The 24660-nt window shown below is 38.9% G+C and overlaps 1 pseudogene; it reads right to left on the bottom strand.

Moving 5' to 3' along the window:
• Positions 1-424: 424 nt before the first annotated feature.
• LOC109451087 (nicotinamide phosphoribosyltransferase) lies at positions 425-17943 on the bottom strand (annotated as a pseudogene).
• Between the last annotated feature and the right edge of the window lie 6717 nt (positions 17944-24660).

The raw sequence follows: 24660 nt of genomic DNA on the forward strand, positions 1-24660 counted from the left end.
AAGCAACTATTAGAGATCCACTCCCTTTTCTCAGATTTTAACAACATAAGTATTTCTTGGGGTTGTTATGAGTATTAAATGAGAAAATGTGAGCAAGTCTAGACGAAGTACCTAGCAAATGCTACACAGCTACTTGCTCCAATCTTCTTTCTCTCAAATCTTCTTCCTTCTCCCCTATAATGGGCATATTTTTTTTATGCACCCAGTATCCATTCCCCCATTTTTATAGTATTAGAATCTTACTTTTCCTGTGGATAACTCTACTTCATTGCTATACCCACGGTTTGGGAAGAGCTGACCTATGCCAACTGCAAGAAGTGGAGGAGACACCTAAAGCTAGCTAAACCACCCTAGGGCCACAGTAAATGGTTACTGACTTATATATAGCACAATAGCCATGCTGATCAGATGCAATACATACAGTTTACAGGTCCTGTTGCGGGGGAAAGGCCCCTTCCACAGGGATTGCTAGACAATGAGAGGTAAGCCTGGAGCCATTGGTGACCAGTATGACTGGGGAGCGCTCCTGAAAGTGAAGCCAACCCGGAGGACAGCGGAGCTGGGAGACGAAAAGTCATTGAGTTCAGACAGTGGCATGGAGCTCCTGGATTCAGCTATGCCTGAACTTTTTGGTTACGTTGGTCAATAAATCCCCCCCCCCCCAAATTTTTCCTAAGTCAGGTGAATTGAGTGTTTGGCACTTCCAAATATAAGCATATGACCCAATCACCTTCTTGTATCCATTCCATTCTTTCAGGATGTGCTTCTCTATTAAATCTCTCTCCTCAGTATTTCTTTGCATGTTTTTATTACTCTTTGTTTACCGAATTCTATATTTTATCCGGAAAGTATGCATCATATAAAATAATTTCCATAGAACGACACACTGTTTGATGCAATCAATAAGTGTAAGCAAAATGACTAGTTCTTTGACAGACCTTAGCTGTATGATTTGGGAAAAATTCTTGATCATTCATAAATCCACTCTAATTAGATTTTTGCTTTGATCATTATAATGAAAATTCTCTCGTCAAGGTCATGGATGTAATTCACATCGCTGTATCCATTGCTCAGTTCTGAGTCCTCGTCGCCTCCTCTTACCAGCAACACTTGACGAGTCTAATTACCTCTTCCTCAGTGAAAGGCCTTTTGCACTTGGCTCCCAGGTCTCCACAATCGCCAACTTCTCCTCCTGCCTCACTGGCTGCTCCATCGCTGTTTCTTCCACTAGAGACTCCTCCTCTTCTGTCTCTGAGTGCTGGAGGGTTTAGTTCTTGGACCAGCTTCCCATCTTCGTTTTCCTGGTGCTCTTTGCTAGTCTCGTGGCTTTAAGTGCATCCATAAGGATGACAACACCCTCATTTGTTATCTCCTCGGAACCCCGTCTTGGATATCTAACTGCCTACTTGACATCTTGTCTTGAATATTTAATAGATTTCTCAATCTTAACCTGCTCAAAACTGAACTACTGATTGTCCCACCAAACCTGTATCACCCAAGTCTTCCCCCACTTGAGATAATAGCAACTCTTCCAGTTATTAGGCAAAAATCCTTGAAGTTGTCCCCACACACTTTCTCTCTCGCGTAAACACGCTCTTCCTTCAGGGTCCTTGTACTTGCTGTTCCCTCTGCCTGGAATACCATTTCCTCAGATGTCCTCATGCCTGACTTTTCCACATTGCTTATGTCTTTGCTCAAATGTCAACTCTTCAATATGGTCTTTCCTGACCATGATATTTAAATGTGCAGCCTCTGCAGCCAGACAATCCAGATTTGAATCACTCCTTAGGTAATGCTCACTAAGTTATTCAACACATCTTGGACTCATTTTGTTCATCTTTAACAAAAGGCAAATAATTCTATTCATCTCATGGGGTTTTGCGAGGACTAAATGAGTTAACACATGTATAGTATTTAGACTGTCACTTATTATTATCTACTTAAAGTTAACAGGAAAATGATGTTATTAGGAAAGGGAACACAGTTTCTAACAACATATACGCCAACGGATATGAGCAGAGAGCAAAAATTCTTCGTAAACTGTGAAACCACAACAGTCATTGGCTGTGTCTCTAGGTAAATTTCTGATCAATAGTGTATTGGCATAAAATTAACCCCTGGTCATTTGCAAAAGGTGAAAAATTTCACAAGACTCGGAAAAGTAGGAAAGCAAAGAAAGTTTCATTGAAGGTTGGGCAGGGAGAGAATCCCCGTGGCAAAAATTCTAAAGGAGACAGCTGCCCCCGGGTAGTAAGGAGAAAAACACTAGCAGAGGGCGATGCCGGGGGCGGTCTCAAGTGGACAGCTGTGGCGAGTTGCCGTTTAGCTGAGGTTTTATATTTTTCTATGCAGGATGCAGGGGGCTAGTCATCTTGCAGTTGTTTACCATTGCTGCTGGCCCCTTCTGAGAACTGTTGTCCCACTTGGCTGCCTCCGAAAGTTGTCCTGGTGTCTGTCAGTCTGCAAGTGTAGTGCTAGCCGGGGGACTCCGAGCTAAGTGGTTAATCTTTAAACGTATTCTTGTTAGACCCAGACTTATTCTTATAAACTCTTTCTGACTTCACCAGTTAAATTCTATGCTTATTTCTATTACCTCCCAGACTCATTCTCATTAACTCTTTTTCTGACTCATCAAACAGGATACCTGTTCTTTCTTTCCAAGTCAGTGAGCTAGGAGTACTGCACTGAGAAAGGGTTAAAATCAAAATTATCTTATAATGTGCTATGCAGCAAAGGTGGCAGCAGGTTCCTTCTCATCTGCCAGAAATAGATGCTATAATTAAGAAAACCTCTGACATAAAAGTGAGCTCCTCAAGATCCTCGAGTTATTTATTTAAAGTATAATTTTCTATCTGTTCCACAGGCAACTGTACAATGCTGCTTCTCACCAAGATAGAAACTGTGGCTTTAACACTTCAAAGCAATCACAGATAAAAGAAACAAAACCACTGGATTTGATTGCAGATCCAAGCAACGATTTAGACAATTTGTCTTCATAAAATTGATTAAATAAATTTAGTTAGCGTCCCTTCTATTTTCAGTTGTGGCATTTTAGAAAGAAATGAGGAAAAGGAAGGGGCAAACTTCCAAATAACTCTTAATTTCTTTATTTAAAAAAATAATTTAGACTGTTAGAATACACATACACACACACACTTACATACACACACTTATACACACACATACACATTTTGAAAAATTGTAGGAAAAGATCACGTGGATGAAAACTTAACTGTGAAAAATGAACTGCATGGTCATTTGTTTTTATTATTTATTGATTATGTAAAAGGGGTTGGGGCAGTTTTGATGAAAAACGGAATTCACACCAGAGCAGAAGCCAATTTTGTGATTTTAATACTGAACACAATGGGAGAATGGAGCTATGTAGAAAGAGCAGAGACTAATTCCAACTGCAAACCTGGATCATTTATAATGTCTATCTATTTAACACAATTTATTTATTTAGGATGTGTGTATGGTGTCATGCTGAGGAGAAATTAGTGGATTCTCTAGCTTCTTTCTTAACCAGGTAGTCCATCTCCTGCTACGAAATGAGTGTTTACCCGTTCACAGATTCCAAAACCATTGACCTCTTTAGAGAATAACGTCCCTCAGTTACTGACTAGCATAATCTGGAGGGAAACAGAAACCCTCATTTATGTAATGGCTATAGTTTATTATTTAAAATATATATGAAAAAATTTCTAAATCAGAAGAAAATAGTTATGTTTAAAAGTGTATTTATATGCAACGTTTTGCTTTAACCTTGTCTCTTAGCATTTATTTCAATTCTGTGAAATAGATGACCATTTATAGCTCCATCTAGGCATGAAGAAACAGAGGCACAAGTGATTAATTATCTCTCCATCTTTGTCTTCACGAAAATTTTCATTAAAAATCCTATCTGAGAGGGTTTGAACTCCTTTATATAGTTCCTTTAAAAAAAAAAAAATCCACTCACATATCTAGCTTTGGTTAATGCTTTTGGTTGTAGTGAGTTTTGATGCCTAGTTTCAATTCATTACATTATATAGCAAATACTATTTGAACATCAACTTTGCACAAGACACTGTGCTCAGCAGAGAAAGGGAAGTTGAGGAGGCTTCTTTATAAAGCAAAGTACAAAAGCCCACATTAGCTGTTCTGCCTTTGGTGGTTTCGCAATGCGTGTGTGTGTTCCTGTGTGTGTGTTTAAATAGGGAAGCCCCATTTGATCCAGGTTACATTTAAATCCATTATAATAGTAAGCTGTGATCACAGGCTCCACAGACATAAAAGGCAGGTTACACACCATAAATCCATTCACTGGATTTTTAAAGTACCTACTATGTGCCAGACAGAATTCTAGACACTGAGAATGCAGCAGTAAAGAAACAGATAAAGTGCCTTGCTTTGTGGAACTTATATCACAGTTCATTTTAGCTTCTACTCCAAACAGATCTAACAGGTGGGTTCCAGCCTAGAGGTCACACACATACCCAGGAACTATAGGGAAACTTCCAAACCAAGAAGCTGGATAGATCTCAGCCCCTTTTAACTTCAGTTTATGAACCCAAAATGTGCTTAAAGAGCAACATCTTCAGGCAGGGGGTTTAATAGCTTCAAAAGTAATGGTACAAAATAATAGTTAAAAAAAGATGCCAACTAGAACTTAATACATTAGTTATGTCTGAATGTTGACTTTTAAAACATTTCCTCTTTTGTCTTAAACGTCAATTAATGTGATATCGTCATCGATCTATTTTCACCATCCAATTTTTTGTCTTCCCTCCAGAATTCCTCAAATATTTTGTGAAATAGATGGTAGCAGCTGAACTTGTGAATATTAATGTGGATCTTTCATGAGTAACATTTTAATTCCTTTCACTAAATTCACAAACCGGAGTGTGTGTAGCAGTGAGACGTGGAAGACCATACCAGTGTAAGTTGAAACCTTGCCATATGTGCAGAAGCGGACTAGGTGATGTTTAAGCATGATGCTCTTTAGTCATCATGGCAGCCCTGTTAGGTGATTTCTATTTTCAGGTTCTATTTTAAAAATTAGGGGAAAATGATGTAACATTCTCAAAGCCTAACTGCTTGTAAATGGAAAAGCCAGACCCAATCCCACATATTTCTAAAATTAACAAATATAACCATGCCCTGAGCACTTATATCATGTGCTCAAAACAGAAGTAAGGTGCTTTATACAAATTAACTTATTTAGTTCTCACTATGATTGCTTAAGACAACTCACATCACTCTTCCAACTTTATATTCTTAGAGCTTGAAACTCATAGAGAGTAGTTAGTTGCCTAATCTTACAGATCTGGTAAGAAGTAGTGGGGATTTGAACTCAAGCAGTCAGAAGCCAAATTCCTGCTTCCAATATTATCACATACTGACCCTGATAGATGAGAAATATATCTGGGCTCAGAACTAAATGCCCATGGTCCTAAGTGGCTATAAATATTGTTATTACAAATTGAGGGCAGTTTTTTGTTTGTTTGTTTGTTTGTTTGTTTTTAATATGGAGTAATACTCATGAGATAGGACAGGAGGGCAACCAGTTTTGTGGAAGATCATGAAGTCAAGTTGAGATGTGATGAAGGAGAAGAAGCTGTTTGATACAGTGATAATGTTGGACAGGAAGTTGATAAATGGAATGCAACCCAGAGCAGGGGACCATGCTGTGTGAGAAACGTCCTTAGAAACGAAGCCAAGGTCATGGTGGCAAAACCTAGGAACCGTAGAAAGGAAGGAAAAAGATAGTGCACATTGAAAGCCCTGGGAGAGGAGACTGAACCAGCAGGGTCACTGGGAGCTTTACGGAAACTATTTCCCCATAATGAATAAGGAAGAAAGGAAGGGAGGAAAGAAGGAAAGAAAAAGGAAGGGAAGGAGAAAGGGAGGAGGGAAGGAATAATTTTCCAAGTGCACTGGCACATAATAAGTGCACTTTAAAGATAAGACAACTGAGGCTCGGAGAGTTGATTTTCCTGAAGTGAGATCTAATAAGTGGTAAAGATCGAATTGTGATCCAGAACGTTTATGTCTGAAGCATATACTATTTCTTATAAATCACTCAAAAAGAGGTGACATGTATAAAAGAACTTCATAAGCTGCCCAAAGCAACACAAATACAGATTTGTGATTACAATAAATTATGTTAACCAAAGCCTGTAAAGTTGATGCTATCGTTAGCTTCCTACTATAGTGTCACAATGGAAGCGTAATATGTTGGAGTAAAATCAACTGCAGATACTAGCTCAGCAAACAGATCCTTTTTTTCTGGATTCTAGCTACATCTTTTATCCTAACCCATTGAGACATTTCCCTCCTTGTCAACTAATAGGTTTTTGATGAGACCATTTTAGATCCATCTAGAAATGTATTATAAATTTTAATTTGCTCTATTTATTTAATGGAAGTTATTGAGACTAATCCTCATTTTCTTGCAAGTGTTAAAAAAAAAGATTTCCATTTAATTAAAATTAATGACCTTAACACTGAAAAAGATTTTTGAATTCAGAGAGTGAGATTTAAGACAGCGCAAAAGGGTGCCTGGCACAAATGTAGTAAATTGGAAGAAGCCCTCTTTGGCACCTATGATGACAATTTCCTTTGCGAGTTTTAATTCTCTCATTCCCAAAAGCAGTGAAGAGAAATTGTAGTTTGTGACAGACTGGGGGACTCTTAGTAGCAAGTGACACTGTTTTGGTTTGGACCTCTGTGTCTCATTTATGACTAATCATTATATTTTACTTAATTTGAAACTTTTCTCTTAATACCGTGTTTCCCCGAAAATAAGACCGGGTCTTATATTAAAGTTTGCTCCAAAAGATGCATTAGGGCTTATGTTCAGGGGATGTCCTCCTGAAAAATCATACTAGGGCTTCTTTTCCGGTTAGGTCTTATTTTCAGGGAAACACAGTATCAATGGGTGACGGAAGAGGAGAAAGAGAATTTAAATACCATAAAAGCCATCTTTAATATATGTCATCTTGTGCACAGTCAAGCTTTGGATATTAATGGGAAAATTAAATTAAAGGCTTTAACATAAAATCATATTAGGCAAACAGCAAAAAAATATGTTTTGCTGTGCATGCCCATTGAGTAAATTCCTCACATAAAAGCTTCCTAGCACCTCTTAATCTGTATGTGTAACTTATTAGAAAAGCAAAAGTCAAGTCCCCTACACGCCAACCTGCAGAAATGACTTTTCCTTAAAGTTAATGGACACAGTAAGATTTTGTTTTTAAATAACTAAGATTCAAGGACACACCCATTTAAGCCTCTCTTTTAATCTCAAATCAAATTTCACTTCACGGACATTATGTGCTTAAAAGGCAAACACATGAGGGTAGCCACCATTTCTTCATAAGACAACTGGTTGTCTGGTTTGGCAGATTGCAACTCAGCAAACAGTCTGGGTTCCAGTCCAATACTGCTCTTTTATTTGTAAAGAAATACTCTTCCTGGAAATGGGCGATTAGGAGAAATATCCACAATGTCAAATCATAGACCATTTTCCCTAAGAACTTCATTCAGTTGGCTTTTAGGCGATTTGAAAATGAGAACAAAAGCTGAGTTGTTCATGGAACGCAGGATGAATGGTTAGAAATGGTCTGTTGAAGAAACATGGTATCTGTGAAATCATGAAATACTGATTTAAGGGAGCTTTCTGTGGAAATCACCTGGGATGAGTCAATGATTTATTGCTCCAGGAGAAAGAAGAGGAAAAATGGGCGGTTCCTGTTCTCACTTGTCTAACAGTAACAGTATTTGAGAGGCGTCCTCATGGAACAGACTGTATTATTTGACCAGGACAGGGAGGGATGGGCTGGCCAGAGTCTGACTGGGTTTATTCACAGGAGTGAAAGGCAAGGAAAGGAGGAACTGAAGCCAGCAAGTTTTATTTAAAAGAATTTGTTTTTAAAAGAACAGTTGAGATGATGCCTCCTCAGGGCTGTGCTGAGAGTGATCGAATGCCAAAGCTGCCATCGTTTAGGGAGCTCGGCGACGGGGCCCGACAAGTCCACAACAGAACCCATGCTTGTTTTCATCTTCCAGAAATCATCAGGCTTTGCAGCGGTTCTTTCTCAAAAGCGCTGGGAAAAGAATAATTAATTTAGCCAGAACACCCACGTCAGGTTCAGAAAGCAACAGCAGAAAGGCCAAGGGCAGGGCTCATGGGTTGGTGGGTCCTCCCATTCTGCCTCAGCAGCCCCTTGCAGAGCACGGAGGGTCAGATGGGAGGATGCAAGTAGACAAAATGCAAATAATGTTACTTCACATGCTCAGAGTGTCTGGAAAAAGAGTGCTCTCTGTTGCTGTTAAAGCACTAATTCCTATTCACATGGTTCTTAACTCAGCCACTTCCTAGAGGACAAAATAAGGAATGCATGACATCATTTCATTGAAAAACAAACCATTTACTTAATGTCTACTAAATGCCAGGCACTCTGCCGGGACACAGCTATAAACAAATACATAAAGTCCTTGCCCTTGATAAGCTTACTTTAGTAGGACGTGACACAATTACATGACATGACATAATTACATCTATGTATAGTATATGCATGAACACAAAATAGGATATGGTCTCTGAACAAATAGTATTGTCTGCAGTGGAATACCTGATTTAGCTGACGAAGGCTCATTTTAGCTGAGACCCCCAAATCAGAAAGATTTAACAAGGTAGAGAGTACGTGTAAGGAGTAGTCCAGGAACTACCAGGAGCCTGAGGAGAGGGAAAGCCTGTTCGGCTCTAGAACCAGGAGAGGAAGAGCATGACGTTAAGAGGAAAATCAAGTATCTACTGGCCACTGACCGTGAGCAGAAGATGGTGGGGGACAGGCCCACGGCACTTCTGTTGTTGTGGAGTACAAATGCCACCATTACGCTCATCTAACTCTCTCATCTCTAACAAGCTGTCATTTAAATCCGGCCCCTTGGGAAGTGTCCCCTCTGAAACTTCTTCAGGCCCTTAACCTATGATGCCATATGGAGCACCATCCTACAGATGGGACATACAAGGAAGAAACATGATTATGTTCTCAAGTGATGCCAGGAGAGCAATGGAGTGGTAATTGTAGGCGAAATGCGTGGTTGTTATATCCCTGCACACTAATATACAACTGCAGTGTGACTTCCTGCCACTTGCAACTTTTTCCAGGTCAGCTCATATTAACAGATCTATATGACAGATCTGGCCCATCCAGGCTCCGTTGCCTCTGAGTTACATTCCTGGTTTCCTAAGTGGCTTCTTTTCATTTACATTCCTCGGCAACCTGGTCTCCACAATGACACCACAATTATCCCTCTAAATAGCGAATGTGAACATTTCACTTACCTGGTTACTTCTGGGGTCCATTTACACATGAAAAGGAATCTAGAGCTTCTGTAATTTATCCCAACCTTATCTCACGCTAATTCCTGACACATCACTCACTTGTGTTCCCCAAAGATATCCTACAAAATTCTGAATCAGTTTCTTTGCGCAAACTCTTCCTCCTCCATAACTACCATTTTTAACTACCCAATTCCAACTAGTTCTTCAAGGTAAAAATCAATTTCTCCTTTCTCCTAGAATCCTATTAGTCACCACGAATTCCTTGTTCTAGACAGTAAATAGCAGAATGATTTCAAGTTCAAACTCCGCAACCAGACTGACTCTGGTCTTTCTATGGCTCTGGTGTTTCCTACCCACCTTCCAAGTCATACCCTTGGGCAAGTTACGTAATGTTCCTGAGTTTCAGTTTTTTCATCTATGAATGGAAATAATAGTAATCAGCTCATCACCAAAGGGCTGCTATAAGGGTTTAAAGAGATGAATATAGAATGTAGTCCATGCTTAGTTCTCAAAATATGTTGGCTATTACTAACAGTTACCTTTGTATCTTCAACTGCATCGGGCAGAGGACCAGAACAATAAAATGTGCTGGATGTACAGAACCGACTAAGGGACAGAGCAGCTGTATAGATCTTTAAAATAGAACCCAGGGAAAGCATCAAAGAGCAACTAAGCCATGCACACAGACAACATGTGTTAAAGACGATATGTCCCTAGAGAAAACTCCACATAGTCACCTATTCACAATGCCTGTGGGCTTTACTTCTTGCTGTCCCCTGCCCCCTTCTACCGCAGTTTCTTTGAATTCTTAGGAAATCTCTGGGCGTTCGCTTTTCCTACGTAAATTCACTAACTTTCTTTGAATGCAACCCATTCTCCTTTGTTTGTTTCCCATCCATTTGGCAGAATAATCCATAGCACTTTGTGGCTCAACCATATGTTTTTAAAATTGTATTATGGTCGTTGTTTATTAGAACAATGGGAGAATGGTAAGTGTAGATTGCACAGCCTTTATTCTCTAATGACAGGAAAGAGATAGGAGCAAACAGAAGATTTTCTTAGTCACCCTGTTGCCACTCAGAATCTGAAGGCTGCATGCCCTGTGCACAGTAATCTCGGAGGATAAGGAGCAGCCCTTGCCAATGGCCCTGTGCTGTTCAACCAGTTACCACCTTTACAAAGTGATATGGAAGTCTAAAGCCAAATCAAGGAGAGAGAGAGGAGAGAGGGAAGAGGAACAGAGGCAGAGAGAAATCTAACCAACTCTCCCCCCCCACCCCATTTTTCTTCTACTCTTGAAGCTAATTTTATCTGGACTTCAGTTGCACCAATTTTTATTTTTAATCGCTTTGTCGAAGACAGTCAATTTTCTTTCATGGTCCACCTGACAAATCTTCACAGTGTGTTGGGTTTTGCAAAGTTGTAAATGGCTAATTTATTTTACATTTATTTTTCTGCCAGGGTTGAAGAGACATATCTGACTGCGTTTGGCATGAACTTTTAGCACCTTTTCATCTACTGCATTTATTCTCTTCAGTGATGTTGACTCCATCAGAAAGATCGTGAATCATAGAATATAAGCTCGACAGCATGTGGCAGTTGGTTTTATCCTACTGTTACCTAGTACACTCAGAGGTACACCTCCTCCAGCCCTCTTGTGGAACTGACGACCCCTCCCTTCCCTGGCTGAGAGCTTTGGTGCTCACAGCACTTAGCAGAGTCCCTTTCTGGGTAATGCTTGCAGCCCAAGAGTTCCTTCAAAGCCCAAGGTCAATGCCTCTCACTAGGGTCAGGACACACCTACCCCTGATCAATGCAGGGTTACAAAAGCTGGGCCCCTTACCCTAAGGGAACCACTTGGAAGGGCCATCACATTTCTGGGAGATCGACTGAGGCCTTTTGGGGGACTAATTCATAAGTAAATATTCTCTTTCCCTAACCCTCTTTCCATCTCTTACTCAAATGTGTTGATCTTGAGAGAATACCTCGAAGAACTTCTGTTTTATTATAGGTTTTACTATGATTTAGGTATTAAGGTCACCAATCAGGAGCTGATTGCTGTTGAAAAAAATAGTTTGCTACTGATCTCAAGAGGAGGGAGCATAGCACACCATGGGGGGCAGCACTGGGTTGCACTGGGATCAGGAGGCTGAGGGAGACGAGGAACAGTGAACAGGCAACTTTATCGTGATATCCAAGTGTGGGAAAGATGTTACGAAAATTTGCCCTCTTTGGCTGATGTTAACTTTTGTCTATTAGTTTTTGTCTGTTACTGCACGTGAGGTGATGGTTAGCTTAGGGTTAAAAGAATTCTGTGATCAGGGGTTGAGAGAATTCCCCCTTTGGTCTCATTCCCAGCAGGGGAGATAGCAGATGATGTTGCTTTGGGTCTGTTGTGTCCACATCAGCAGATGAAGTGAAGAAGTAGCTAAGTTGTATCAGGATGACGTGACAGGCACATCGCCAGGCCTTGTTGCTTATCCGGATGAATTGGCCCTTCGGCTGGATGGACAACATTCCTATCAGTAACTGCCGGACCCTCCCAGAACCTTCTCAGAACTGGCCATTCCCGGAGGGGGAGTCACGAACAAGGAGCTTGGCTCTAAGGCATGTCTGAAAGGATATATAAGACAGACCTGAGTTCTTTTAGAGAGAGAGAGAGTTCTTTCGTTGGTGAATTGTCATCATTCTATGTTTTGGGATGTGTATGCAGCTTACAGCTTACAGCACCAGGGGACATGGATCTGGTGAGATCTGGCTGGTTCCCGACCTTTCCAGGGCTATTTCCCATGGTTTGGTGGACTTCTCAGCATAACATTGTTATTAAGGTGTGTGTGGTTTAACCTTACCATCATTGCACATTCTTGTGATGATATTCTTTGTCTTGATTGCCTTTGACTTTTACTATTGTATACTGCTAACTAAATTGATTAGAAATTGCTAAACAAATTGATTAGATATTCCTAAATACATCAATTAATCCCTCTCTAGCATGTCCCTCTCCTTTTATCGTTACACCAAGAGAAGGAACAAATGACGCAGGGTAAGCAAGTTTACGATGGGCTAGTTTGTGATAATTTCAGTGGGCTCTTGCACATCGAGGCCGCTCTTAGTCGTCTGATACTGGCCCTGTGTGGATAGGAAGTATGGTTGGGGATGTGGATTCTGCATTGTTTGGTTTGCATTTGAAAAGCACACATGTGGGCAAGTTCTTTACTATCTCTAGGAATTGGGCAGTCCCTCCAGTGTCAGCAAGTCTCCAAATATCAAAGCATCACAATACAGAAATGAAAGACATGGTTAATACAACTGCGTACATAGAAATTTTCATTTCAGAGTCTGTCTCCCTGGGGGCCACACCTAAGATGCCTTCTGTCTCAATATCCATAATGCATAGGGTTTTAGGTGTATCGTCCTCCAAATGTTGTACTGGTAAAGGTTAAACAACTGATTTTTCAGAAGAAAAAAGCCCTAATATGTAGAATTTCTCACCTTCCATGGTGTAGTACTCCCATCACAACTGATTTCAAGCCATCAATGTGATGTCACTGAAAAGTGGAGTCGGGAAAAGATTCATACAATCAATTCTGGGGAGTTAGTATGAGCTGGCTCCAGCGTGCCACTGTCTCCTCCTTAGGGAAAATAAAGGCATTTTTGTAAATCAGATTCACCAACTAGAGTGTAATAAAATGCTGCATAATTAGGACTTAATCAATGAGCCTGCCTTACTCATCCCTTTCCCAACATTTCCCACGTTATAGGTTTGCAAACTGGTTTTCTCCAGGTATCCACAGCACGGGGAGTGATATACATTGGCAATAATATTCCAGACTTCAAAAGTCTTGCTAATACTTTTTCGGGACACCTCGTACATTGCATAGTTTCCTTAAGTATTTCTGAAAATTCTGTGTGGTGAATTAGACCTGCTTAAGAACTCGTTAGCTCTTGGAAGATGACAGCAAGATGGCAGAAGAAGCAGCTCTGGACTCTCCTTCCATCCACAAACACTCTAATTCAACATTTCACTGAAAAATTCCCTTTGTGAGAAATCCAGAAGCTAGTTGAGAGGCTCCTGCACCTTGGACAAATGGGAAACAAGACACAGTGAAGCCGGTGGAGCAATGTGAGACACCCCCGTGCCAGAACCCCGATGTCTGGCAGAGTGCCATAGGATCAAGAGGAAACTCCCCAGCACCCACCTTCTCATTGGGGAAGGAAAGAGTTGGACAGCATATCTTATGCTCCAACTTTTCCAGGAGCTCCCCACAGGACAAACTTCTCTTTTTCCAGGCATGTAGTGCTTATTAAACCTGCCATACCCAACCGCCTGAGGGAAAACAAAGATGGCGGTTTGGGCTGGCAATTGCCATACAGAGCCCAGAGGGACTATGGCTCAGCACAGAGTGAGGGCATGAAAAAATCCCAGCTCTTGGCTTCTCCCTGGGGGAAGGAAGAGTTGGAACCCATGACAAATGCTCCAACTTTTCCGGGGGCTTCTCAAAGGATAGGCTTCTGTCTTGTCTGAGTGCTAACAGAACCCAGCATATTTTAGCCACCTGAAGGCCAGTGAGAGCAGACATTGGTTTGATCTAGTCACAGCAACTAGTCATAGCAGCCCCTCCCCCTGGCTCAGCACAGAGCCATTAGATGAAAGGCCTCTGCTCCCAGCTACTCCCTGGGGAGAGAAAGAGTTGAACAGAGCGGACAATGATCCAACTTTTCTGGAGGCTGCCTGGGGAACTGGCTTCAGTCTCACTGTCTCAGAACAATGATGAGGTCCCCAAATATCTGGTGACATTAAAGAGGTGTCATCAGGGCTGTGCTACCCTGAAACATAGGCATATCCTTCCTGGTTTCGTCTTACCTTCCAGTGGTTTTCTGGCAATCTTTGCCATCCCTTGGCTTGTGGATGCATCACTGTAATCCTCTGTATTTGCACGGTGGTTTCCCTGTGTGTCTTCACATTGTCGTCCCTCTGTGCATATCCATCTCTGTGTCCCAATTTCTCCTTTTTATAAGGATCAGTCATATTAGAGTAGGACCCACTCTAATGACCTCATTTTAACTTGATTACCTTCGTAAAGACCTTGTATCCAAGGACATCACCTTCTCAGTTGCTGGCAGAGTAGGACTTCAATATACCTATTTGGGGAACAAAATTCTATAATCGTCACTATAAAAATTAATTGTGCTAAATACTGATAACAAACAAGAACTATGAAAGAACCTAAACCAAGTTGCATAGTAATCAAACAGCTTGAAGCCAGTGAAGAAATAAAATCTTAACATCAGCCAATGCAAATAGACATATATACGGATGAACAAAGATAGATTCTTTTGCATTTCTTGTGCTTAGGGTTTGTTGAGCTTCTTGGATCTGTGAACTTACAGTTTTCATCAACTTTGTAAAAATTTCGGCCATTTTTTTTTCAAATATATTTGTTTTTCCCTTTCTCTCTTCTCCTTTGGGAGAATAATCCTAAATGTTTATATATTAAGATAGATGAAGTTGTCCCGCAGCTCACTGTTGCTTTTCATTTTTTTTCTGTTTTATTTTGAATAATTTCTATTGCTGTATCTTCAAGTTCACTAATCTTTTTTACAATTTAATATCCAATTTATTTTTTTTAAAAACATAATGAAAACATAACAGAACCAAAACATTTAAAATAAGTATGCTTACTAACCATTCCAGTATTTCATTTAAGTCATTAAGTCATACCAAGTATAAAATATAAAAAAATAAAAATAAACTCAGAGTGTAGTTATTTTAAAATGCACCATATCCACTTTTGTCAAATTTTACATTTATGTATATCATATAGTCTATAGTGGGAGCAGAGATTCTCTCTAAAGACATTATCTCTTTGAATTCCTGAGGTACACAGTAGAGTCACAAACAATGTCTGACACATAAAATTGCAATACAGGCCTTTCAAATTTGGCATGTCATTGGTAAAATACAGTGACCAAGGTATGTAATCACTGTAGAGTGCCTAGACATTCCAGTAAGAACTATTATTTTCTTTAATGTAGAATGATGAATACATATTTTACAAGGGCAGGAAGGTTAGAAATCCTATAAGGTATGTCCTGAGATCATCTTCAAATTGTACAATAATACAAACAACTTGTTAAGGCCATATTTTATTTGCTGATTCATGAACAAAGACAATGTACTTTATTTTTAAGTATTTTCTTAGAAGATCACATTCCTAGAAATCACAGAAAGCTGGAAAGACTCTTAAATCACTGAAACTTTAATATGTCATACACAATCTTGTTTGTATAAAAATCCAAGTTAAATATAAACATAGAGCAATTATGATGATTTCATTAAAATCTGTTTTATGTGATCTTCCATTACATATAAAAGTTTCTCAGTTCTGTTGCTCATGAAAAGATCAATATCAAATTGAATTGCTATCTATTGGCACAAAGCCCTACAAAGCTTACTTTAGCATTAATCTTTTACATGGTTAAATGCATTTTCTAATTGGAGATCACTTAAACATTGGAAAAGAAAAAAAAAATTTAAAGGGCAGTATGTCCATAAACCAACACATAATTGGGCTCTAATATAGTATAGAACACAAAGGAACACAATGAATCTGTACAGTAAACACTATGCATTACATAGTCACACACAGGTGTACACATATGTGCATGCGTGTACACATGTACACACATGCACACACATTCAGAAAACAAAACCTGATATTCAGCTTTGCATTTTTTTCTTACTCATTCAAATGAATAGCTTTTTGTCACCTTCCCATTCTTGAAGACAGTAGAAGATCAAGACCAAAATTTTCAAGGTATCCTTTTCTTAAGTGTAACAAAATTTTTTGTTGGTGTCCTGTGTACAGATAATCAATCCTTTCTGGTCCTTTTTTGGACCCAGCAACTGGGTCCTTGAAAGCATTAATCCCAAAACCATTAGTTACAACATAATTGTACTCGAAGAAAAAAATTCAAGATGTATTTTAACTTCTGGAGCAAAGCTCCCCCAGAACCGAAATAAAGATTTTCAATACTCTATTTTTGTTTTTTACTTTATACTTTCTGCAACCTTTTGTAATTTATTACATCTACCACCCCTTTGACTAACTCTAAGATAAGATCGCAGCAACTTTTAACCCTTTGACTTCTCAGTAACAGGGAACTTCTTACTTAAAATAGCCAGAATCGTTATACAGTGTTGAGAGGATTTCAAGAATCAGATGTGATTATTACTGGTGCCTCTATACAGTTTGATACTATTAAATATCTCTGATTCCCCTCCCCCCATTTTCTCATACACATTATAAATGCTATAGCTATCGCCGATGACAGATACAGGCACTGATGAAAACTGTTACTGCATATTCAAAAGCATCCTTTTCATGGTCTTTCCCTCAAGCTGTCATGGTACTGTATTCTGCCACTGGAACAGAATAGCCAGGAACAGGATCTTTTGTTCCATAGTATTTTTTAATTAAAGCAATTCCTGCTATTGTATCTGTTCCATCGAAGTTAACCAAATGAGAAGACATTCCTATGCCAGCAGTCTCCTCTGTAGCTAAGATCATGTAACTTGTATGCCAGACTATCTACGTTATTGGAAGTTTCTAACAAATATTTAGCCAATATTTTCTTCTGCTCTCTAGAATGTGTGGCCACTGGGACTGGATCCCAGGACTATTCAAGGATAAGGTTCAGTCCAATTTGTAAGCCACTAACACTGTGTTTTCTGCCGTGACGAGAACACTTCCTCTGGGAATGACAGCCCTCAAGAACAGCTTTTACTTCTCTTGGACGATGCTCATCATATTTCTCAAGAATGCTGTTCCATTGTTTTAATTAAAGACGTCATCTTGGAAAGTTCACTAATCTTTTATTCTGAAATGTCATGTCTCTTCTGGTGTTCATCCTATCTGGTGATTTATTTGTTTGTTATTTATTTATTTATTTAGTTTTCGCTTCAGACATTATCATTTTCATCTCCATAAGTTTGATTTGGGTCTCTTTTATATCTCCCAGGCCTGTACTTAACACATTCCATCTTTCTTCCAGCGTGTTGAATATATGGAGCATCTGAAGTGCTGGCAGTGTTTTATTTTTTAACCTGAGTTGTGGATACAGGGTGTTTGCTTTATATTACTTTGTGAATTTTACACTTACTGTTTGTGCACTTTTCTGCATGTGTGTTATATTTAAAAATGAAAAGTTAGACGGTTCAAGAAATCACATCAGCTCCACTTCAAAATATCCGAAGTCCAACCACTTCCACCATTCCTACCCTGATCCAAGCCTCCGTTATTCATTAACTTGTTAAGAGCAAAAACCACCCCACTGGTTCCTTTTTCTGCGGAGGCCATCTATAGTCTACTTTCAGCTCAGAGGCTAATGTCACTGTTTTGAAATACAAGTTCAATCCTGTCATTCCTCTGCTCAAATCCCAGTGGCCTCGCATCTCAAAGTCAAAGACATTTAATGGCTTACAAAACCTTAAATGATCTGTCATCCTCTTATCTCTGACTTGTTTCTTAAAACTTGTTCCCTGTGTCCCACACTAGCCTCCCTTGCGTTCTTCTAACTTACCTGGCGCTCATCTGCTTCACCGACATTGCACTTACATTTTCTCTGCCTAGAATATTCTTCCAATTGATACCCCCCATGGCTTATCTCCATCAAATCTGTATTCAGATTTTATCTTCTTGGTAAAACTTTCCTTAGTTTTTTATTTAAATCAATTTCCTTTTACCAGAACCCCCCCACTCCTTTCTCTATTTATGTATTTATTTTTTGCATAGTACTTACCACCATCTATCATATTGTATATTTTATGTTCATTTGTTCTTTGTTTGCCTTCCTGAAACTAAACATAAACTCTGTAGGGGAAATGATTTTTATCACTTTTTTTAAAAAAATACATTGCTTGAAGCAATGAATTATGTCAATATCTCTCATGAAATGCATACTCAATAAATATTTGTTGAATGGATACTCTTAACCATTATTCTCTACTTGCAGGTAATTTTTCCTCCTTGAAATTAAAAAAAAAAAGGCTTCAAATATTTATTTCAATGGCTTGTACATAATTTGCAATTAATAGATGTTTGTTGAATGAATGACTCCATGCCTAGCTAGTGACAATGTGGCCCCGTTATCCTAATGGTTACAGATGGGAAGTAGGAGTATGCACACTGAAGTTCTTCTTGGCTTTTTCTCTGATTGCATTCAACAAACATGAATATTCATTAGCTGTTTATTTTGAAATCTAAAAATCACTCATTTAGTAAACATGTTGGTATGGAAAGCACCGGACAAGCCACTGCAGATTAAAATCCAGACCACATTTTCTTCCAAGCTCCCAAAATATGCCTGCAAAATGACATGTGGCCCTGCGTTCTATGGTGGATGGCTAAACCTGCATTTGCATATGCAGATGCCAAGTTCTGCCAACAGATCAGTTAATTGCAAATACAAAGCAGCCACTGAGGACATATTTACTTCTCCTGTAAAGGCCAGTACAGTTGTGTGGACCACAAATGAAATGCACGCTGTTGGATCTGCAAGAATAATTTGGGAGACTGGAAATGATTACCTCTTGGCTGAAATAGATTAGGGAGCTGTTGCTCTCCGTTGTAAAGCCCCAGCTCTCTCAAATAGGAAATATCGCTTGTTTTCCATGAAAATATGCTGCTGGTCAGAAAACTACCTCTGTGTCTCAACCCCAGCCCATTTGGAATGGCAGCACTCACTCATCTGTCTTTCATTATACCTAGAAGAGTGTTGAATGCCAGAGAGAAGCCACGTGCTCTCACCCCCAGGTCAGTTTTCTTGGCTCTGGGGCTGGCAGCCTTGAATCTACTCCAGATAGTAAAAGTCTCCCTGAATTACATTGGCTGGCCCAGCAAACAGAACTTGTAAGTAGACTGATCAGTGCAGAGCAGAACAGGATTAATATTTCCCGTGTTCTGGGTGTTTCCTGAAAATATTTACGAAATGTTCGAGTAGGCATCTGATCAAGCATCATCACTTTACAGCCCAGAAAGGTGAAGTGACTTGTTCCAAGTCACAGAACTAGTTACTAGCGGGGTGGGATTAAACTCCAGGTCCCCTGACTTCTGACACCTCGGTCTTACCACTGTATGACTCTTACAGTGGTGGGCCTCCTTGGTAACCACACTGGCTCTCAAATATTTGCATTTTTAAAAGTCACCTGAGGAGCAAATGAAAACCGTAGCCTCCCGCAGACTTCAATTTGAAAAGTCAGTGATGGAGCCTAGGAATTGTGCTTTGGCGTGTACCCAGGTGAATCTGGTGTAGATGGCATCAGGCTACAACTTGAGAAATTCTGCTACCTGTCAGGGTACCACTAGGAAGGATGCATAATATATAGATTAGTAACCCACTGTGAAGCCCAAAGACCCGCATTTATAACCTCACTGCTTTACCACTTACTGACAATGTACATTTGAACGAGTTCATTAGTCACGTTCTCTGAATCTCAGTATCTTACCTGTAAAATGAGAACTCACTGGGCCGTTGTGAGAATTATATAAATACAAGTGTGTGTGTGTGTGTGTGTGTGTGTGTGTCTTTGTGTGTGTCTTTGTGTGTGTAGCACAGTGTGCCTGGTACATAATAAGTGCTTAATAAATGTTAGCTATTTGTTGTTGATAAAGTGCTTGTCATATACTTTGTACTTTTAAAAATTCATTAAATAGTGGTACTATGATATTTTGAGAGAATAACTAAGTCATTTGCCGTATGTAAATATATATACAGAGGGTGCCAAAAATATGTATACACATTTTAAGAAAGGAACAAAACTGTATTAAAATTGTAATACAATGAATGACGCCAACATTCATTTGATTAACATTATCTTTTGAGCAAACGTCATACTGCATATTGCTACCGTAGTCAATTCAACTTCAAAAAGTAATACATAGATAACATCTCTTAAAATATGTGCATTTTTTGGCACCACTGGTATATATAGCATATATGTATATTTAACATGTATTTGGTTGGTACAAAAGTAATTGTGGTTTAAAAGATTAAAAATAATTGCAAAAACCGCAATTACTTTTGCACCAACCTAATACTATATACTATATATACAAATATAATATAAACGTATTTTCCCTTTGGCTGTATCCCACTCTTCTTCTTGCTTTTCCCTCAGTCCTACCAAGTCTACAACAAAAAGTGCCTGTCTGAGATTCATCTATCCTTTAAAAGGTTATTTTCTCTTTCCTTCCAACGGCCTTCAACTAAAATGGCCAATTACATTCAATGAGCCTTGTGAGAACTCACATTTCTGATTGAGAGGATATATGTTTAAGTAATTTAGACATTTCTGCATGTAGATTCGGTCTAGAGGTCTTTTGGTCCAGTGAGCTCATCAAGTGAAGTACAAATATACTCAGGTTGTCGTTGTCACTTATATGTATAAGATTACAGGATACAAATAAAAATCTACCAAGAGATAAAATAAGGGCCTCAAATCATCCGAAATGGTGACTGGAGTGCTACTTGATCACCAATTGTCTAAAATAACTCGATTGCAAAGATTCTGAGGATAGATGGTGGAAAATAAACTCATGTGTGAAGTGACAGCTCTGTCAAGGAAAATGGAGATGGATGTGAGAGAATTCTGAGTTAGGGCTGAGTGCTTTAAAAAGCACAGATAGGAATCATACAGTGTGTGATTAACTTCAAGTTGTTGTCATTAAAAAGTACTGAGAGTGGCAATCAGTTAAGTTGGCTCCAGATATGCATTTTATTATTAAAAATGGCGGTAAACATCACATTCTAGTTGGTGGTGACAGCAGTAGTGAGTCCACTGTTAGCAGCAGTATGATAGGGTCTCTGTTGTTTTTCTTCTAAAAATCTAGATAGATAGCATAGCACACTGGATGAAAGTGGGACTTTGGAGCTGAGGAGACCAAGGTTGAAATCCAGTTTTGTACTTCCTAGCTGCGTGAAGTTGGGCAGGTTGTTTGAAATCTTTATATTTCGGTTTTCTCATTGGTATAACAAGAATCAATCACTGACCATAAAGGGTTGCTTTTATAATTAAATTAATTTATAGAAATATCTTTAAATTATTTAATATGAAATTAAATTATATAAAGTACCTGAATCATAGGATATGATCAATAAATACTTCCTCCTTCATAGTAGTGTTAGTGGTACTAAAAATGTTGGAAGAAGTTGGGTGTCTTTCTTTTATAACGTAGCCTAATTCTATTTTAATCTACTGTCCAAACCTAATATTTCAGTGTTTGAATAATATCCTACTCAAAAATGAATTTTCCCAATGGAAATGAATAAATGATGAACACATGGGAAACTTCTGTGCTATATTCTCAATTTTTTCTGTAAATCTAAGTGTTCTAAACTATGAAGTCAATTTTTTTAAAGGGAGTGAGATTGTAGGTTAAGCAATTCACTTTATCAAATGCTGAAGAGACACCAAGAAGGAAGTCAGAGGACTGGAAAGAAAGAAAGGAATAAAGACAGAAAGAAAGAAAATGTCTAAGAGAAGAAAGAGATTCAGGATAGTCCAGGGTATTTTAAACATATGAAGACCAGCAGAATTAACATGCCAGAGCCTATGCAATATAGAAATGTACCTCAGAGCTGTACTTATTTACACATCTGGGGCAATAGAGGCGAAATCTCCATCTGAATCTGCCTAAAAACAAATCATAAATTCCAAACATTTGACTCCAAACATTTTTACTCATCTATGCCAAGACCTTGAGCAGAGTTCATAAGATTACTAAATTGCTGTCGATTTCTTCCTAGGTTGGTAGAATATAAAGAAGTCCGAGGTTCCCATGAGCAGAAGGAACCTTCTTGGGTGCTCTTCACCTTTCTCGGATGCCCTGTTGTCCTATTATTCCTCCTTCTTTGGAACCATCAAACTTTGCTCACTGGGAGGGCCTAATGAGCTTGCTCAAAACTGAGGTATAAGTGACTGATACAGCTTTGTAAATCCTCTTATCAAGGACATATTTTTATAGGATTGAAGAGGAATAACTCTAGTTTTAGGGTGTCAAACATTAGCAAGTAGATGAGGTATAGCCATCTTTTTGGATAAGCTAATTATATTTTTTAATTGTTTGCTGTATCCATGTAAAAGTCACACTCATTGAGAAAAATTTGGAATACACAAAAAACCCACATAGATGAAAAGGTATCACCTGTATATGTAACACCCAGACTTAAGGGATTAAGGATTTAGTGCATACATTTTCAAACCCTTTTTTGAAATAAATAACCATTTCAAACACATGCATAAAAGTTGTATTCCATATGCTTATTTGTAAACTGCTCTTACATTTCTACACTTCATTATATTTCCACATCATAATTTTAATAGCTGCAAGATATGACATCATGTAGATGGACCTTACCATTTTTAACCCATGTTCTATGGTTGGAAAGGTAATTCATTTTTCCTGAGTTTTGGCTTCTAAGAGCTAAATAGAGATTAACATTCTTGTAGATTAAACCTTTTAGAGTTTCATGATGAATTTCTTAAAATTCTAGGTGTAATATTGCTGGGTCAAATTGTATGCAGATTTTTAAGACATAGTGACACATAATCAAGGTTAAAGAAAGTTATTATAGAAGTTACAGAATGAGCATTTCCCATTACTCTCACTGTCACGGGGTATCATTATTTAAAACAATGAAGAGGACACAGAGACTCACGTCACTATTTCACTCGATGGGATGACCAGCCTATCCTGATGATTGAGTCCCTTGCTTACTCTGTCGAAAGCCTATGCCAGACCTCTGTTTTGTCCCCAGCTATGCCCATCTCACAGCTAGTTAACTGCCGTGAACATCTACACACTTGCTAAGAGCACTTCTACTGGTGTGGGGAAGTAAGCAGGCTTATGTTTTCTCTCCATACTAACACAGACACAATTTAACAACTTCCGAGGGCCAATGTAGTGGCACAGCCCCAGCGGGTTTCCTTTAAGAGGGAAACAGCCCATGAACGTGTCCTTCTATTTTAACAGAGGCAATAAACCACTTACAAACAATGTCATAATGGTGCTAGAAATGAAATGATTCAAAGATAGGGCCTGTACCAAATGTCAGTATGTACAAAAAATCCAATCACCATTTCAATCAGATAAGGCTTCTTTCTGCCTGTGGGCAGTAGGGTGTTTTTAAAGATACCTTTTTTTTAAGCTATGAAAAGCTAAATCAATTCTTGCTTTATTTTTATCTAAAATACTTATGAAAACGTTTTTTCCCTTCTATAATCTGAAGTACAAAAACCAAACTACAATGTCTTTTTTTTTTTTTAATAAAAAAAATATGATTGACAATTGCCCATGGTTCTACTTCAACTTGGAGATATGGAGTTTGTTTCAGAGGCCTCAATTTTTTAAAGAAATGATTTGAGAGGAGTACAGGGATACAAACTTTAGTATCATTTCCTTATGAAATAGGAGCAAAATAAGAGAAAAATCAAATCAATGTTGTAGTTAATTAGCTCTCCGTTCTAGGCCTCTTTCTCTTCCCAGTTTGTACTCTCTTTCTTAGCAATCTCAACCACACACAAAGCTCCAATCACCATCTAATTGCTAAAACCCTTTAAGAGGTTCTCATTGATTTATGAGACTGAAAAATATCTTGCACAAGGTCTACAAGGGCACAGGCTTTTCTGCCTACTTTACCGATCTTATTTTGTGTGTCTTTTCCTCCCATTTTCTATGCTAAAACCACACTACCTTTCTTTTGGTTTCTCAATTACTGCTGTCACCTGACAGAGGCCTTTGCATTTGCTGCCCCCACACCACTACACCCCCAACCCAATCATGTCGGTTTTGCTTTTTCTTCTAGTTGTTCTTCGTCACTCTGCATCTCATCTCAAGCATCACTTCCTTATGGAAATTTGCTCTGAAATGCCAGCTAGGAAAGATTCCTCTGGTCTCTACTTTCAAAGAATTGCATTCCTTTCCTTCATGTTAGTTGGCTCAATTTTGTAATTATACACCTGTTATTTGGAATTATTTGATTAAGGTCTAGTTGATAAGCTCTGCAAGGATTGGGGACTCTATTATTTTACTAGGGGCACTACAAAATGAGTGGCTTCAACAGCAGAAATGTCGGTCTCCCAGTTGTAGAGGCTAGAAGTCTGAATCCAAGGTGTCAGCAGGGTTGGTTCCTCTGAGGACGGGAGGAAAGGATCTGCGCCATGTCTCTCCTTGGCTTGTAAATGGCTGTCTTCTCCGTGTCTCGTCACATCGTCTTCCCTCTTGCGTATCTGTCTCTGTGTCCAAATGTCTCCTTTTTTATCAGGA

Source organism: Rhinolophus sinicus, linkage group LG10 (genome assembly GCF_036562045.2).
Source record: "Rhinolophus sinicus isolate RSC01 linkage group LG10, ASM3656204v1, whole genome shotgun sequence".
Taxonomy (NCBI): domain Eukaryota; kingdom Metazoa; phylum Chordata; class Mammalia; order Chiroptera; family Rhinolophidae; genus Rhinolophus; species Rhinolophus sinicus.